Source organism: Bubalus kerabau, chromosome 1 (assembly GCF_029407905.1).
Source record: "Bubalus kerabau isolate K-KA32 ecotype Philippines breed swamp buffalo chromosome 1, PCC_UOA_SB_1v2, whole genome shotgun sequence".
NCBI classification, from domain to species: Eukaryota; Metazoa; Chordata; class Mammalia; order Artiodactyla; family Bovidae; genus Bubalus; species Bubalus kerabau.
The window spans coordinates 159607501-159626727 of NC_073624.1; the positions used below are offsets into that span (position 1 = coordinate 159607501).

At 38.3% G+C, this 19227-nt stretch overlaps 1 long non-coding RNA gene across 1 annotated transcript in view; it reads right to left on the reverse strand.

Annotated features, from left to right (window-relative positions):
* The window catches only part of LOC129641849 (uncharacterized), a 104205-nt gene extending 101049 nt beyond the window's left edge, over positions 1–3156 (reverse strand). The window contains exon 1 of the long non-coding RNA XR_008709480.1: positions 2358–3156. This is a non-coding gene — a long non-coding RNA (uncharacterized LOC129641849). The remainder of the gene's footprint in view (positions 1–2357) is intronic.
* Between the last annotated feature and the right edge of the window lie 16071 nt (positions 3157–19227).

The following is a 19227-nucleotide window of genomic DNA, read 5'->3' on the forward strand; positions in this document are numbered from 1 at the left end:
CCTTGTTTTGAGATTGGTCTCTTGTAGATAGCATATATAGGGGTCTTGTTTTTGTATCCATTCAGCCAGTCTTTGTCTTTTGGTTGGGGCATTCAACCCATTTACATTTAAGGTAATTATTGATAAGTATGATCCCATTGCCATTTACTTTGTTGTTTGGGGTTCGAGTTTATAAATCTTTTCTGTGTTTCCTGTCTAGAGAAGATCCTTTGGCAATTGTTGAGGAGCTGGTTTGGTGGTGTTGTATTCTCTCAGCTTTTGCTTGTCTGTAAAGCTTTTGATTTCTCCTTCATATTTGAATGAGATCCTTGCTGGTTATAGTAATCTGGGTTGTAGGATTTTCTCTGTCATCACTTTAAGTGTATCCTGCCATTCCCTTCTGGCCTGAAGAGCTTCTATTGAAAGATCAGCTGTTATCCTTATGGGGATCCCCTTGTGTGTTATTTGTTGCTTTTCCCTTGCTGCTTTTAATATTTGATCTTTGTGTTTGATCTTTGTTAGTTTGATTGATATGTGTCTTGGGGTGTTTCACCTTGGGTTTATCCTGTTTGGAGCTCTCTGAGTTTCTTGGACTTGGGTGGCTATTTCCTTCCCCATTTTAATAAAGTATTCAACTATTATCTCCTCAAGTATTTTCTCATGCCCTTTCTTTTTGTCTTCTTCTCGGGTGCCTATGATTCGAATGTTTGGGCGTTTAACATTGTCCCAGAGGTCTCTGAGGTTGTCTTCTTTTCTTTTAATTCTTTTTTCTTTTCTCCTCTCTGCTTCATTGATTTCCACCATTCTATCTTCTACCTCACTTATCCTATCTTCTGCCTCCATTATTCTACTATTGGTTCCCTGCAGAGAACATTGATTTCAGTTATTGCATTATTCATTGACTCTTTTTTATTTCTTCTAGGTTCTTGTTAAACATTTCTTGCATCTTTTCAATCCTTGTCTCTAGTCTACTTATCTGTAACTCCATTTTGTTTTCAAGATTTTGGATCATCTTTACTATCATTATTCTGAATACTTTTTCAGTAGACTTCCTGTCTCCTCTTCTTTTGTTTGGTTTGATGGGCATTTATCATGTTCCTTTACCTGCTGAATATTTCTTTGCCTTTTCATTTTGTTTAGATTTCTGTGTTTGGAGTGGCCTTTCTGTATGCTGGAAGTTCGTGATTCCTCTTTTTTGTTGAGTCTGCTCCCTGTGGGTGGGGTTGGATTAGTGGCATGTCAAGGTTTCTAGGTTAGAGGAGCTTGCATCTGTATTCTTGTGGGTGGAGATGGATCTCTTCTCTCTGACGTGCAGTGAAGTGTCCAGTACTGAGTTTTGGGGTGTATATGGGTTTGGCATGGCTTTGAACAGCCTGTCTTTTAATGCCCAGGGCTTGTTCCTGCTTTGCTGGAGAATTAGCATGGTATGTCTTGTTGTGGAACTTTTTGGCTCTTGGATGGAGCTTGGTTTCAGTGTAGGTAGGGAGACTTTTCAGTGAGCTCTTGTCTATTAATGTTCCCTGGAATCAGGAGTTCTCTGATGTTCTCATGTTTTGGAATTAAGCCTCCTGCCTCTAGCTTTCAGTCTTTTTCTTACACAAGCCTCAAGACTTTGCCATCCATACAGCACAGATGATAAAAATCTAGGTTAATTATGTAACAATTCCCTACAGTGAGGGACACCCAGAGAGGTTCACAGAGTTACATGGAGAAGATAAGAGGGAAGCAGGAGATAGAGGTGACCAGGAGAAGAAGAGGGGGAGTCAAAAGGGGAGAGAGCAATCTGGCCAGTAATCAATTCCAAGTGCTCTACAGTGTCTGGATCACCCAGAGAGGTTCATGGAGTTACACAGAGAAGAGAAGAGGGAGGAGGGAGATAGAGGTAACCAGGAAGAGAAGAGGGGGAGTCAAAAGGGGAGAGAGCAATCTAGCCAGTAACCAGTTCCCTAAGTGTTCTCCACAGCCTAGAACACCCAGAGAGATTCACAGACTTAAGTAGAGAAGAGAAGAGGGAGGGAGGAGATAGAGGTGACCTGGGGGAGAAAAGAGAGAGTCAAAAGGGGAGAGAGCAATCAAGTCAATAATCACACCCCTAAGTGAAAATGGATACTGAAGATTAGATTCTTAAAGGACAAAATTGATAATAAATACCAAAAAGCAAAGATTGAAAATCTAAAGTAGATGTTAGACTCTCAAAAATACAATATAAACAATACAAAACAAAATCAATCACAAAAATTATAAAGACTACAGATATGAAGTTTGCTTTTAAAATAGGGTCTTTTTTTTGGCAAGGTAATAGTAGGTTATAAAAATGAAAATTAAAGGAGTAATAAAAAATTAATAAAAATTAAAAAGTGACAATAGTAAAAATATACCTAGGAATTTCTCTGGAGCTGTTGCAGGCAGTGTGGGATCAGTTCAGTTTCAGATAGTTCCTTGTTCCAGCTTGTACTTGTTCTCACGATCTATAGGCCCCCTCCAATGCTTAATCAATGTTAACTACAGGGTTTTAATCTGTTACACCTGTCACTTCCAGAGTGGTTCCCTCTTCTTTATTTTGGCTTCTTCGGTTTGCAAGTCTCTTCAGTGTCTAATTTCCACCCTGACACAAGGGGGCAAAGGTGGTCACTTATTTAGGCTCACTTGTTCAGTTGTGTTGTGGGGAGGGAGGGACACTGCAAACAACCATCACTGGCATGTGTGGGGAGTGCTCGCAGTGTATGCACCACACTGCACTTGCCCCAGCTCAAGGTGTCGTGTGCTTCACGAGTTTACACTGCTCAGCCTCCAGGGTGCTCTGCAGGGGTACTGTCCAAAGTGGGCCTTGCGTTTTGTGAACTTCCCAGGTTTAAGCTGCTCAGGGTCTTGGGTACTCCACAAGGGCACAGACTTGTTTGGAGAGCATTTTGTGCCCTTCCCAGGTCTGAGCAGCTCAGAAGAGGTGCTTGGCACGCACACTGTCCCAGGTGGGCCGTGCATCTTAATCACCTCCTTGGTCCTGGCTGCTCAGTTTCCTGGCTCGCCTTGAGAGCACCGTCTCAGGTGTGCGGTGTGTCTCCTCTGGGGAGCTGATCTCAGGCTGCTCCCCTCCTGGTGGACGTCCACCATCCAGGATCCCAGGAAGATGTGGTTAGTAATTGGGAGCCTGGTCACAGTTTGGTGGATGCCTGTCTCGGGCTGAGATTGCAGCAGCAGCCCCTTGACTTCCAGCTCTGGCTGTCGCCCGTCTGCCTCTCTTCCTCCAGTGGGGATGGGGAGGGTGCGTGGAGGAGGGGGCAGGGTAGGGGGGAGGGGCCTGTATGCAGCCAGCTAGCTCTTCTTTGGTATTCACTCAATCCTCTGTTCTGCGAGTGGGCCAGAATGCAAGTTAGAGCCTTTGGCAGGAAAGTTCTCTCTTTTTTTTCTCTTTGGCGATCCCACAGTTTGCAAGCCTCTGGGCTACCTCTCTGCTGGCAGTTGCTGTTAGGCATGTATTCTGTGGGTTTTTTTTTTCCTCCCAGTTATGTTGCCCTCTGAGATTCCAAAACTCCCTCCAGACCCACCTATGAGAGGGTTTCCTACTGTTTGGAAACTTCTCCTCCACAACCCCCTCCTCAGAATGGGTCTCTGTCCCTAACACTTTTGTCTCTCTTTTTGTCTTTTATATTTTGTCCCACCTCCTTTCAAAGAGAATCGGTTACATTTCTGGGTGCCTGGTGTCCTCCGCCAGCATTCAGAAGTTGTTTTGTGGATGTTGCTCAGCATTCAAATGATCTTTTGATGAATTTGTGGGGGAGAAAGTGGTCTCTCTGTCCTATTCCTCCATCATCTTGGGACTTCAATACTACTAAAATTCTATGTGCTATTAACACTGCCCAAAGTAGAATTTACCAAAATTGATGCATGAAGTAAAATATCAGAACAGTTATTTAACAATGAATAAAATTATAATTGTCATTATAAACCATCTTACTTGTTACAGTGTAGGGATAAGATTAGTCTGTTCTTGTTACCCCAGAAAGTAAGAAACTGTAGATAAGTGTAAATGTGTGTGTTGTGTGTGTGTGAAAGAAATAGAGAAAGAGAGAGGGGAAGATATTGATCATGTCACAAGAATGCAGGGACTACCATTAGCCATATATGAGGCAATATTACAGTCGAAATAATAAGACTAAAATATTACAGACCATTAGGGGAAAATACCCATGAGAAACAAAATAATTAGTAAATACTTAAATCAGTCAGTCAGTAGTAAGAAATAAACAAATAAGGGATAAGACAGGAGTCTTGCTTATAAGCTAGTGTAAACTGGTGATGTAAACTGGTGTAAACGTAGGAGATGGAAGACCATCACTGCAATACATATAACTGTAAAAGGGACTCATGTCAAGAATATACAAAGAACTTATTCAAATAAATAAGAAACATAAACACCTTAATTGAATAATGTGTCAGAGACTTGAACACACTCTTCACAAAAGAAAATATAGAACATATGAAAAGTGTTCACTTCACTAGTAATCAGGGAAGAACAAATTCATAATTCAATGATAACACCATTGATCACTCAGAAGGACTAAAATTCAGTGTCCACCAGTACCAACTGCTGATAATCACCTGATATGGATTTCCTGAGATCCAACCAGTCCATTCTGAAGGAGATCAGCCCTGGGATTTCTTTGGAAGGAATGATGCTAAAGCTGAAACTCCAGTACTTTGGCTGCCTCATGCGAAGAGTTGATTCATTGGAAAAGACCCTGATGCTGAGAGGGATTGGGGGCAGGAGGAGAAGGGGACGATGAGGATGAGATGGCTGGATGGCATCACCGACCTGATGGACATGAGTTTGGGTAAACTCAGGGAGTTGGTGATGGACAGGGAGGCCTGGCGTGCTGCGATTCATGGGGTTGCAGAGTCGGACACGACTGAGTGACTGATCTGATCTGATCTGATAACTTTATTCACTGCTGGGAGAACATACAATGGTGAAACATTCTGAAATTTTGTTAACTATTTAAAGCTAAGTAGATAACAGTTTACCCTGTGAGGAATAATTCCACTCATTAATATGTATCCCTGAGTTGTACACACATGTATACCAAGAGACGTGTGCAAGACTGTTTACAGTATTATTATTTGGAATAGATAAGAACCAAGTAACAAAGAGGATTTATCAGTTTACTATATAAATATATACAGAGATGTACTCATACAATGGAATTCTATACAGTAATGAAATGAATGAATATGAATTTATATGGCTATATGCAGCAGTCACACTGTTACAGGAAGCAGTCACCAACTACTACAAACTTTAATATTCATTTATGTAAAGTAAAAAATGGCTCAGATGGTTAAAAATCTGCCTGCAATGCAGGAGACCAGGGTTTGATTCCTCCGTCAGGAAGGTGCCCTGGAGAAGGGAAATGACTACCCAGTCCAGTATTCTTGCCTGGAGAATTCCATGGACAGAGGAGCCTGGCAGGCTACAGTCTATGGGGTTGGACAAAGAGTTGGGCATGAGTGAGTGACTAAGTCTTTCTCTCTCAGAGCTAAAAAATAACAGGGAAAAAAAAGCTCCAATGCCAAGGGATACAAACATTTGTGGTAAAATGCCAAAGAGCAATGAGTGACATCATATAAGTTAGGAAAACAGATACCATTTGGGAAAAGAAGAAGCTAATGACTAAGAAGGTGTCTCAAAATGGCTGCTGGGGAGCAAGCAATATTCTCTTTCTTGATTCAAAGATGATTTTTCTGATTTAAGCTCCAGGTTCGTACTTCAGTCTGTTTTGTTTGAATACAAAGTCCAAACACTGCTCGGTATAAAGGCAATAAATAAAATTATGAAGGTCATGGGATATTTTTATTTGACCAGCATGAATGGTTTGATTAAGAGAATGATGCAAGTGGTAAAGAATCTGTCTGCCAATGCAGCATAAGTAAGAGATGCAGGTTTGATGCCTTAGTTGGGAAGATCCCCTAGAGAAGAAAGTGGTAACCCACTCCAGTATTCTTGCCTGCAATATCTTATGGACAGAGGAGCCTGGTGGACTGTAGTCCATGGGGTCTCAAAGTTGGACACCACTGAGAAACATTGAGTATTATTTGAGTATAGAAACCTATACGGAATCAGTCATGTTAGTACAATGCAGAGGGCGCATTCACTCAATGCAGTGGCTATCCCTTGCTATTCAGTTACACTACTACTTGAACATTCCTTTAAATTGGGTAATGTGACGGTATTAAAACGTAAGTGACAGATTTTAACACAATCTACTCTAAATGGAATAAATACAATGTAAAATGAATTTTAAGTTGTTCTAGAAACCCCAACCCAGCTGAGAGATCTTTTGAAGTGTCTTTCCTGTCTTTGCTATTTTATAGAACGTATGAATAATATGGAGTACTTTAGCATCTGCCAGTTTGTATATAAAGGTGATCTATGCAGAATTAGCATTTACCCGATGTTTTGCCTGAAAAAACAGAAGAAGTGATTATTGAATTTTATGACTTATTGCAATACAGTGACATTGCATTTACAGTGACAACTGGAATATGTGCTTTGCTTGGAGGTCACACAGTAGCCTCTGTCAGAGGCACATGCCCATAGAAAAATCAGTAACTAAAGTCAAAATTCTCCAGTCAGAACATCTTTTCTCTGAAATACAGGAAAAGATATTTGTGGGATCTCATCTGTAATGATGCAGCATATAAATTTCCATTTGCTATACTTGCAGACCTCTGGTTCCAAATGCAATTTTACTGAGAGTTCTACCAGATGGAAAACTCTAATCCCAATCTCTTTCATATCAATAAATCAGGATCTCCATAAATTCTCTAGTTAACTTAGAGAAGGTACAAATCTGTCTGGCTTTTAGACATGAAAAAGTTTGGTATCAGTATCACAGCAACATGCCATGCACAGTTGAGGGACAGGCTAAGCTCAAATCAGAGGTGCCAGTATTTGAGAGATTTTATTTAGCCTCAATCCATTTTAAATTAGTCACATTTTCCATATACTTTTCTAGTTGCCATAAAAATCAACATTCCACATAAAGGCTGATTACACTGGTTTTAAGACAAACAGGAGAAGTGAGCTATTATAGTTTTCCCTTTAAAGTCTCTTCCTCTTGTGGGCATCTCAAATGTATAGCTACACAGTACCACTTACTTGGGGAATGCAATTTCTTCTGTGACTCAGGACTTTCCTGAACCCAGGGATACTCTTAGCAATTACCACTCTTCCCACAAAAACCTTTTGTTAAAAGATCAAAAACAGAAAGTCCAAAAACAATTTCTCAACATTAAAAGAAAAGATTATGTAACTTAGGTAGCTTACAAATAAATCCAGACCTCTCTCATAAATGGCTGCTGCTGCTGCTGCTGCTAAGTCACTTCAGTTGTGTCCGACTCTGTGCGACCCCATAGACGGTAGCCCACCAGGCTCCCCCGTCTCTGGGATTCTCCAGGCAAGAACACCAGAGTGGGCTGCCATTTCCTTCTCCAGTGCATGAAAGTGAAAAGTGAAAGTGAAGTCGCTCAGTCTTGTCTGACTCTTAGCGACCCCATGGACTGCAGCCTACCAGGCTCCTCCATCTATGGGATTTTCCAGGCAAGAGTACTGGAGTGGGGTGCCATCGCCTTCTCCTAGTGGGTCTTTAACCTTCACAGAATTTCTGGGTGTTTCTCTTTATATTACTGGTATGGTTAATATTGCCACTCTGATTGTGGATGGCAATTTTAAAGGCATCTTTCTTTTGAATTTACACTTCTAAGAATTTAGACGAGGATACAATATGGGATGTACAGTATGGGCCGCTTCCCTGGTGGCTCAGTGATAAAGAATCTGCCTGCAATGGAGGAGACACAGAAAAATGGATTTGATCTCTGGATCAGGAAGATCCTCTGTACGAGGAAACAGCAACCCACTCCAGTATTCTTGCCTGAAAAATTCCATGGACAGAGGAGCCTGGTGGGCTGCAGGCCATGGGGTCACTAAAGAGTGGGATATGACTGAACAACTAAACCACCACCCACCACTAGAGCATGAGATATAACACTGATGTTGAAAAAAGAGAACATGTATATGAATATTTTAACACTGTTTTATTTTTTTTTTTTACTTCACAATATTGTATTGGTTTTGCCACACATCAACATGAATCCTCCACGGGTGTACACGTGTTCCCAATCCTGACCCCCCTCCCACCTCCCTCCAATTGAAAATTATCTAAATACTGATATAATGGAATGTTCAGTTCATATAAATGAATCTATAAATCTGTTTTTGACATGGAAATACATTTATACTGTATTTCTCACTGGAAAATTATGACACTATTTACATGAAATGAACATCTATATATATCTGGATCTATACACATACCTATACATATTTTCATAAGAAAGATATTAAAGTCATGCATTCTAAAATGTTAACAGTGGTCATTGCTAGATATTAGGCTTTAGACTTATACAAGTTTCCTTCTGTTTTGTGAAGGTAAACTCCTACTAGTTGAATAATAAATTATTATAAAATAAAAAAGGTTAAGAAACTCTAAAAATCAATTTCCAGGGAGAGGATTATTGAGCAAAATGATGAAACAAATTTAAGACTTAAGAGTAGGAACCTTTTCATTTTTGTGTGGTTTCTCAGGAGCAAGTCTATCTCCTTCTTTGATTAAATATTCTGGTCTTAAATGCCTTCAACAGGAGTAACACCCATTACTGAATTAACTTTCAGTTTATTGGCAATTTTTGTACCAAACCTAATTTTTAGTGTATTAGGGTTGTGTACTGCTTGCATTTAAATATTATTTATAACACCCACTGCAGAACTGCTTGGTTATGAGGCAGTAATATAAGGATCAAACTATAAAGGTGGTTAGGTAAACAAGAATACACTGCACAGCTGACATGTCTGCATTTTCAAAATATTGTGGTCTCTGGAGATAAAATACTGGGTAATTTGTTTTCTTTCTCCTTTATATCTCAGGCTTACAAACTGTACTAGAGCAGAGCCTTTGTTTTAGTTATTTCAAGGAGATAGTTGCTTTAACATAAAAACAGTACAAATTCTGGCAAAGTAAATAAGGATTCAATTTAATTCATTAGCTATTTTTTGTGTGACTTAAATCATTTAAGTTGGCCTCAAAGTATTCATCAGTAAAATGTCAATAATGGTCCCAAATATGTAGGAATGAGGAAAAAGCTAAGTCGTCTTTTGAAAAATGCTTGGAATAAAGTGTATTATTAGCTTAGGGTATGTTTGGATTTAGTAAACTTCATCAACATTATATGAATAGGACTATTCATTTACTTACACTATAAGAAGTTTCTTGAAAGAATGATTCAGAGATTGGTAAATGTACAGCCAAATGACATTATCAGAATGTTGCATATTTTTCCATTTTTTTGTGCTGCTATCCTCACTGTGTCAGCTTTGGTTATGCTTAGCTGGCTTACTTCCTGATTGCAAAGTGGCTTCCACAGTTCTAGACATCACTTGAAAAAGGAAAAAGTCTAATAGCAGAAGTGGACCCTTCTATCTCCATTGATGCTTGAGGAAAACTTTCCATCAAGATCCCCAGAAGAATTAGTTTCATCCCATTGGCCTGATTTACATTCCCATGCCTAGATGTACCAATGATAAGAGAAAGATAAGTACTGTGTTTGACTTAGGCTGTGAAGAATTTACTCTTGAGAATTCTTGAGAATTGTGAGAATTTCTCTGAGGGAAGAATAGATGGATAGATAAAAACTGATGGTTATATTTTTCATTTGACAGAGACATTTGTCTTCAATAGGCAAATAAGAAATCATATCTGTAGAATGTATGTGTTGTGTATGTTTTGTGTATGATTGTGCTGCAGTTAAAACTGGAAATTGTGAGAAATAAAATGAAAAGCAAATAGTGGGACAGACTAAGCATATCTATATTAATATATATTTAGGAAAAATAAAGGAAGGCAGGTTTTAGAACTCTCCACTCAATCATCATTGTTGTTGAAAAGACTATCTTTGCTGTACTGTCTTTGCTCCTTTGTCAAAGATCAGTTGATTATATATATGTGTAGTTTCAGGGCTCTCTCTTCCATTCTACTAGTCCATTTGTTCACTCCTCACCAATATCATATTATCTTGATTACTGTAACTTCATATTAAGATATTGTGTTTTTATTTCAACTTCCACTTGTTCATTGCTAGTGTATAGGAAATCTTTGATTTTTTTGTAGTAACCTTATATCCTGCAATCCTGATGTAATTGCTTGTTACTTTCAGAAGTTTTCTATTTACTTCTTTGGATTTCCTACAGAGGTGATCATGTAATCTGTGAACAATGAGAGTTTTATTTATTCCTTCTCAAATTGGAAACTTTTGTTTCCTTTTCTTGTCTTATTGCATTAGCTAGACTCCCTGCATGGAGAAGGCAATGGTACCCCACTCCAGCACTCTTGGGGGCAAAATCCCATGGATGGAGGAGCCTAGTGGGCCGCAGTCCATGGGGTCGCTAAGAGTCGGACACGACTGAGCGACTTCACTTTCACTTTTCACTTTAATGCATTGGAGAAAGAAATAGCAACCCAATCCAGTGTTCTTGCCTGGAGAATCCCAGGGACGGGGTAGCCTGGTGGGCTGCCATCTATGTGGTCGCACAGAGTTGGACACGACTGAAGCCACTTAGCAGCAGCAGCAGCTGCAGACTCCCTGAATGCTATTGAAAACCAGTGGTGAGGGGAAAGCCTCGCCTTATTCCTAATCTTAATGGGAAAGCTTCAGGTTTCTCACTAGTAAATATAAGCTTAGCTGTAGGATTTTTGTATTCTTTATCAAGCTGAGGAAATTCCCCTCAATTCTTGTTTACTAAAGTTTATTTTTTAATCACAAATACTTACTGAGTTTTGTCAAATTCCTTTCCTGCATCTATTGATATGATATTTTGATTTTTCTTATTTTAGCCAGTTGATACAATGGATCACAGTAATTGATGTTTCAGTGTTGAACCAGCCTTCTACTTGTTCATGGCATATGATTCTTGCTATCATTTTATGACTTGATTTGCTAATATTTTGATGAGGATTTTTGCATATATATTCATAAGAGATATTGATCTGTAGTTTTCTTATTTTGTAATATCTATGTCTGGTTTTGAAATTTAGATAATGCTGGCCTTGTAGAGTAAATTAAGAAGTATTCTCTATACTTCTGCCTTCTGAAAGAGATTATAAAGAATTGATATAATTTCTTTCTTAAAGACTTGGTAGAATTCACCAGTAAATTTATCTGAGTCTTCTTAAGCTTTTTGTGTGAAAAAATTATTATTGATTCAATTTACCTAATAGAAGCATATTTTAGATTGTCTGTTTCTTCTTGAGAGAGTTTTGTCAGATTGTATCTTTCAAAGAATTGGTCCATTTCATCTAGGTCATCAAATTTGTTGGCATAGAGTTATTTATGGTGTAACTTTCCTGACCTTTTAATATCCCTAAGGTCTGTAATGACATCATGGCTTTCATTTTTTATATTACTTAGTTGCATTATCTCTGTTTCTTAGTTCACTTGGCTAGAGGATTAATGATCTTTTAAAAAATTTTTTTCAAAGAATCAGTTTTAATTTTTCTTGATTTTCTCTACTGATTTCCCATTTTCAATTTCAATGATTTCTACTCGAATTGATTTCTGGTTTTCCAAGTATAATATTTGTCTCTCTCTCTCTCTCTTTTTTTTTTTTTTTTTTTTTTTTGCCATTAGATGGCTCTTGGCTTTCTAATTAGATTTTCCAAAAGGCAGAGACAGATTGGGAAGACATCACTGTCTACTCTAACCTGAAATTCCTTGTTGCCTGACATAGTGTAACAGCAGGAGATTGACTGCCCACAGATTAACTGAAAGCCCTAAATGGTACATAGATCTAGTGTGAGGGATTTGATGTGGAATTTGCCATGGCACAGTCAGTTCAGTTAGTTCACTCACTCAATCATGTCCAACTCTTTGCGACCCCATGAACTGCAGCGTGCCAGGCCTCCCTGTCCATCACCAACTCCTGGAGTCTACCCAAACCCATGTCCATTGAGTCAGTGATGCCATCCAACCATCTCATCCTCTGTCGTCCCCTTCTCATCCTGCCCTCAATCTTTCCCATCATCAGGGTCTTTTCAAATAAGTCAGCTCTTCTCATCAGGTGGCCAAAGTATTGGAGTTTCAGCTTCAAAATCAGTCCTTCCAATGAACATCCAGGACCGATCTCCTTTAGGATAGACTGGTTGGATCTCCTTGCAGTCCAAGGGACTCTCAAGGGCCTTCTTCAACACCACAGTTCAAAAGCATCAATTCTTTGGCACTCAGCTTTCTTTATAGTCCAACTCTCACATCCATGCATGACTACTGGAAAAACCATAGCCTTGATTAGATGGACCTTTGTTGACAAAGTAATGTCTCTACTTTTTAATATACTATCTAGCTTGGTCATATCTTTCCTTCCAAGGAGTAAGCGTCTTTTAATTTCATGGCTGCAATCACCATCTTCAGTGATTTTGGAGCCCCCCAAAATAAAGTCAGCCACTGTTTCCACTGTTTCCCCATCTATTTGCCATGAAGTGATGGGACTGGATACCATGATCTTAATTTTGGCACATTCCCCCCCAAAAAAGTGTTATTGGAGATGGTAGTTTCTATGCCGCTGCTTACCTTGCCTCTGTCACTCTCCATCCTAGGCATGACGGACTTCAGAGCACACACATGTGGAGATCAAATGTTCAAGATCTTATGACATAGGAAAAGGGAAAAAATATTTTATGTATTTGGATGCCCTTGAATGAAAATGTCACTTAGGAACAGGAGTAGGAAGACCATGAGGAGTTAACCCAGCATATACCTAGAAGGTAAAATGGTCAGGGAGAGAAAGGAGACTGAAATGGAAACTAGAAATGTAGCCACCTAGATATAGAAGCCATTGTAAAAATTTTACTTAAGGAGGCAATGCAAAATGAACTGATACTTTGGACAGGGTGCTAACTTCATTGCTCCAAGCATCTGCAAGAGTTTCTAAGTGCAAACCTCAGTTCCTGGGACAAAGGCTAGGAAGTCTACACCCCCCCCCCCGCCCCCCAGCAAACACACACACATATTGAAACCGGAAATGCGGAGATGAAAAATTTCTGGTTTTCGTAATTCATGTATTTTATCCAGAATGCTATATTTTTATGCCTTGTTGAACTCATTTTTAATTAAACATATGCCTATGTGTGTGGTTTCCTATGCAGATATTCATTCAATTTAGTATTTTGTTCTTTCCTTATCCCTTATTTTTTGCCCTAGAACTGCATCAAAACATATGTAAAATTATTTTTCTTTGCAACTTATTCATTAGCTAATAGAACTTACTAAAATACAGTAACAGTATTTGCTTTTGCAATACAATATATATTTGAGAACTTATCAAAAAATTTGTGACCCTTTATATGCTAGAAGTATTCATGTTCATCATTTTGTTTATTCTTGGTGTTGTGATTATAGTTTTTTTTTTCTTTTTTAGGAGAAATAAGATTATGCATTTTCCCTCCAGATTTCAGTACACTATACACACCATTTACATTAACAAAATATTGTATTTTCTTATGAAACTGTTTAAAATTTATTCTTAAGAAGTAATTCATGATGAAAAGAGTTTTGAATTGATTTCTTTTAAATGTGATAAAAACAAGATGCATTTTATACCTCTCTGAAGCTTTTATGACAATAAATTTGGTTCAAATCAATTATTTTTTTCTCTCTGCCAAGGCAGCTTGCAGATGTTCAGGTAATAAACTGATTTGATATACATGTTTCCTTTGTATATTTAGATAGAGGAAAAATGCTCTATGTTGCTAGGCTTTACACTATTCTTGAAGTTAGAAATGAAGAAGCACTATTTTTCTTCTTGTTTGCAGAAAGACATTAGTCAAATTCACTTTAAAATGCTGACTACTGCCACAATTTTTGTTGTTGGTGAGCCAGTCATTTCAAGTATTTTCTTCTTTATTAGTGTGCTCATCCATTTTATAATTTCTTAACTTGACAACCATATTAATTTCTACAGCCATATTATTAGCAACAATTTGTGATATTTTCCATGCAGTCATAATTTATTTTTTCATTTTGCTAGAGTCCATACCCAAATATTATTTTTACTTTTCATTTGTGTGTGCTCTTATTACTAATCCTTCATCATACTCATAGAAATATTATTTTTTTTAATTTGTATGGATCTTCTAAAATGTTTTGAGTAGTCAGTGTATTTTAAGAACTTGTACATCCCAAATACTTTTTCATTTCACTCCTGTAAGTAAATGGCCTTTGGCTTGACAGGAAACTGCAGTTTCAAAATTATTATCTGACTATATCAATTTCTCTATCTGCTATCATCTATCTATGTATTTCTTTTACTATTCAATTTTATAAATGAAATATAAGCAAATCAGGGCTTCAATAATTAAAAGATTATCTCCTATTTTTTACTTTTTTCATTTCTATTACTATATTTGGGGGATTTTTTTATTGTGGTAAAAGCACATTACATAAAATTTACCATTAATCATTTTTAAGAGTACAATTAGTATTGTTAAGTATATTCACACCCTTGTGAAACAGATATTCAGAGCTTTTTCATCCTGCAAAACTGAACTTTATGCCCAGTAAGCAACAATTCCTCCAATTCTTTCTCTTTGCAACCACTATCTACTTTCTGCTCCTATGAATTTGACTGTTTTAAATAACTCATATGCAATCTTTGTCCCACTGTGACTAACATTTTACTTAGCATAATGTTCTTCAGGTTTATCCATGTTGTAACAGGTGACAAGATTTCCTCCTTGTTGACACAAAACAACATTCAATTGTATATATATAATACCTTTTGCTTACCCATTTATCCATTGATGGACATTTAGATTGCTTCTACCTCTTGTCTGGAGAAGGAAATGATAACCCACTCCAATATTCTTGCCTGGAGAATGTATGGATGGAGGAGCCTGGCAGGCTAGTCCATGGGAGGCAAAGAGTTGGTAATGACTGAGCGATTTTACTTACACTTTTTCCACTTTGCTATTGTGAATCATATTGGTATGAACATGATGTTCAAATATCTCTTTGATACCTTGCTTTCAATTCCTTTGAATATGTACCTAGCAGTGGGATCTTTGGATAATATGGTAGTTCTACATTTTCACCTTTTAATGGGTATTTATGGCTGCATGGTGTGATCACTGACCTAGTGCCAGACATCCTGGAATGTGAGGTCAAGTGGGCCTTAGAAAGCATCACTACAAACAAAGCTAGTGGAGGTGATGGGATTCCAGTTGAGATATTTCAAATCCTGAAAGATAATGCTATGAAAGTGCTGCACTCAATATGCCAGGAAATTTGGAAAACTCAACAGTGGCCACAGGACTGGAAAAGGTCAGTTTTCATTCCAATCCCAAAGAAAGGTAATGCCAAAGCATGCTCAAACTACCGCACAATTGCACTCATCTCACACGCTACTAAAGTAATGCTCAAAATTCTCCAAGCCAGGCTTCAGCAATAGGTGAACCATGAACTTTCTGATGTTCAAGCTGGTTTTAGAAAAGGCAGAGGAAACAGAGATCAAATTGCCAACATCCGCTGGATCATGGAACAAGCAAGAGAGTTCCAGAAAAACATCTATTTCTGCTTTATTGCCTATGCCAAAGCCTTTGACTGTGTGGATCACAATAAACTGTGGAAAATTCTGAAAGAGATGGGAATACCAGACCACCTGATCTGCCTCTTGAGAAATCTGTATGCAGGTCAGGAAGCAACAGTTAGAACTGGACATGGAACAACAGACTGGTTCCAAATAGGAAAAGGAGTTCGTCAAGGCTGTATATTGTCACCCTGCGTATTTAACTTATATGCAGTGTACATCATGAGAAACGCTGGACTGGAAGAAGCACAAGCTGGAATCAAGATTGCAGGGAGAAATATCAATAATCTCAGATATGCAGATGACACCACCCTTATGGCAGAAAGTGAAGAGGAACTCAAAAGCCTCTTGATGAAAGTGAAAGTGGAGAGTGAAAAAGTTGGCTTAAAGCTCAATATTCAGAAAACGAAGATCATGGCATCCGGTCCCATCACTTCATGGGAAATAGATGGGGAAACAGTGGAAACAGTGTCAGACTTTATTTTTTGGGGCTCCAAAATCACTGCAGATGGTGATTGCAGCCATGAAATTAAAAGACACTTACTCATTGGAAGGAAAGTTATGACCAACCTAGATAGCATATTCAAAAGCAGAGGCATTTACTTTGCCAACAAAGGTCCGTCTAGTCAAGGCTATGGTTTTTCCTGTGGTCATGTATGGATGTGAGAGTTGGACTGTGAAGAAGGCTGAATGCCGAAGAATCGATGCTTTTGAACTGTGGTGTTTGAGAAGACTCTTGAGAGTCCCTTGGACTGCAAGGAGATCCAACCAGTCCATCCTGAAGGAGATCAGCCCTGGGATTTCTTTGGAAGGAATGATGCTAAAAGCTGAATCTCCAGTACTTTGGCCACCTCATGTGAAGAGTTGACTCATTGGAAAAGACTCTGATGCTGGGAGGGATTGTGGGCAGGAGGAGAAGGGGACGACAGAGGATGAGATGGCTGGATGGCATCACTGACTGGATGGACATGAGTCTGGGTGAACTCTGGAAGCTGGTGATGGACAGGGAGGCCTGGCGTGCTGCGATACATGGGGTCACAAAGAGTCGGACATGACTGAGCGACTGAATTGAACTGAACTGATGGCTGGATGGCATCACTGACTCGATGGACATGAGTCTGGGTAAACTCCGGGAGTTGGTGATGGACAGAGAGGCCTGGTATGCTGCGATTCATGGGCTCGCAAACAGTCAGACACGACTGATCAACTGAACTGAACTGATACTGTTTTTCACAACTGTTGCACCATTTTGCAATCCCACAAGTGGTATACAAAAGGGTTTCTATTTTTCTTTGTTCTTGCTAACACTTTATTTTTTTATTTTTATTTTATACTGAAGTATAGATGAGTTCCATTCAGTTCAGTCGCTAAGTCGTGTCTGACTCTTTGTGACCGCATGAACCGCAGCACACCAGGCCTCCCTGTCCATCACCAACTCCCGGAGTTTACCCAAACTCATGTCCATTGAGTGGGTGATGCCATCCAACCATCTCATCCTCTGTTGTCCCCGTCTCCTCCTGCCTTCGATCTTTCCCAGCACCAGGGTGTTTTCAAATGAGTCAGCTCTTGGCATCAGGTGGCCAAATTATTGGAGTTTCAGCTTCAGCATCAGTCTTTCCAATGAACAATCAGGACTGATCTCCTTTAGGGTGGATTGGTTGGATCTCCTTGCAGTCCAAGAGACTCTCAAGAGTCTTCTCCAACACCACAGTTCAAAAGCATAAATTCTTTGGCACTCACCTTTCTTTATAGTCCAACTCTCACATCCATATATGACTACTGGAAAAACCATAGCCTTGACTAGATGGATCTTTGTTGGCAAAGTAATGTCTCTGTTTTTGAATATGCTGTCTAGGTTGGTCATAACTTTCCTTCCAAGGAGTAAGCATCTTTTAATTTCATGGCTGCAGTCACCATCTGAGTAGTGATGATTTATAATGTATTAGTTTCGGGGTACACAAAATGATTTAGTTATGTGTGTGTGTTGCTCAGTTGCTTATCATGTCTGACTCTTTGCGACCCCATGGACTGCAGCCCACTAGGCTCCTCTGTCCATGGGATTTTCCAGGCAAGAAAAATAGAATGGATTACCATTTCCTGATGCAGGGAGTCTTCCAGTTCTAGGTATTGAACCTGTGTCTCCTGAATTTTGGCAGGTGGATTCTTTACTACTGGGCCACCTGGGAAGCCCAATTTAGTTACATATATACATAAACTAATTTAAAAAATAATACCACGCTAATAGGTTTGAGGTGATATAATTTTGACTTGCATTTCTCTGATAATTGGTGGTGTTTATATCTTTTCTTGTGCTTGTTTATTTGCATATTATTGCAGAATATTTCAAGTCATTTGCCCATTTTTAAATAAAGTTATTTGATTTTTGAAGACATTTAGAAATTCTTTATATATTCTTGGTGTTAACCTCTCATTAGATATATGATGTGTAAATATGTTCTTTCATTCCTAGGTTGCCTTTTCACTCTGTTGATTATATCATTTGATGTACAAATGTTTTAAGTTTGATATAGTTTTATCTATTTTTGCATTTGTTGCCTGTATTACTAAAACTTGTAAACTTGATTATGTAATTCAAAGTTATCCAAATTTAGTAGTTTGAATATTCATCCATTTGCTCTAAATTATTTAGGTAAGCAGAACTGTGGTGTAAACACAGGCAATCTGATCCTGAATTCATGCCTTTAATCCATCACTGATAACTCAGAGATATGAGTTTTACTATACAGGTCTCTTCTATGCAGTCTTCTTTCTGTGCATATGTGCATGTTCAAATTGAAATTATATGAAATGATAATTTTCTCAACTGTCTTAATTTATTGTGCCTCTTTTAAAAACCTAGATACCTCATCTTGTTTTATGGATGTAATTATAGTTGTTTACTTTTGCATCAAAATAATTATAAATGTATGAAAAATGAAATGACAGGAATAATTTGAAAACTTAGATTAGGAAATTAAATCTGTGTGTCCATTAATTGAATGCATATTTACATGGATGTGAATGCTTACTTTTCAAAAAGGCATATCCAACAATTAAAAAAACTTATGGTCTAAAGTCGATTTCTAAAAATATATTGAGATCTTAAGAAATCAATTCTTAAAGTCTCAAGAAGTCAATTTTAAGAAATCATTCTTTTATTTTTTCTGCTAAAGCATGATTCATGAAGAACTTTAGCCATGTTTATTTTACTTATAAACATACATGAGATTTTGTATGTTTATAAATAAAATAGAGAATTTTTGCCCTCAAAATTCTTTTATAAGGCTTGAGAAAATTTTAGTGCCCCAGACACTATAAATACATAGATGTTTTTGTCTTTTCAGCTCTTTTCCAAATGTTACCTTTCTTGAAAGTTATGTCTTGTGTTGACCTGCAATACTTGGAAGCTCTCCAGGGTAATAAAACATGTCCCCCAGGGTATCTTCCCGCCTCAGGGATCGAACTCAGGACTCCTGCATTGCAGGTGGATTCTTCATCATCTGAGCCACCAGGGAAGCCCAAGAATACTGGAGTGAGTAGCCTATTCCTTCTCCAGGGGATCC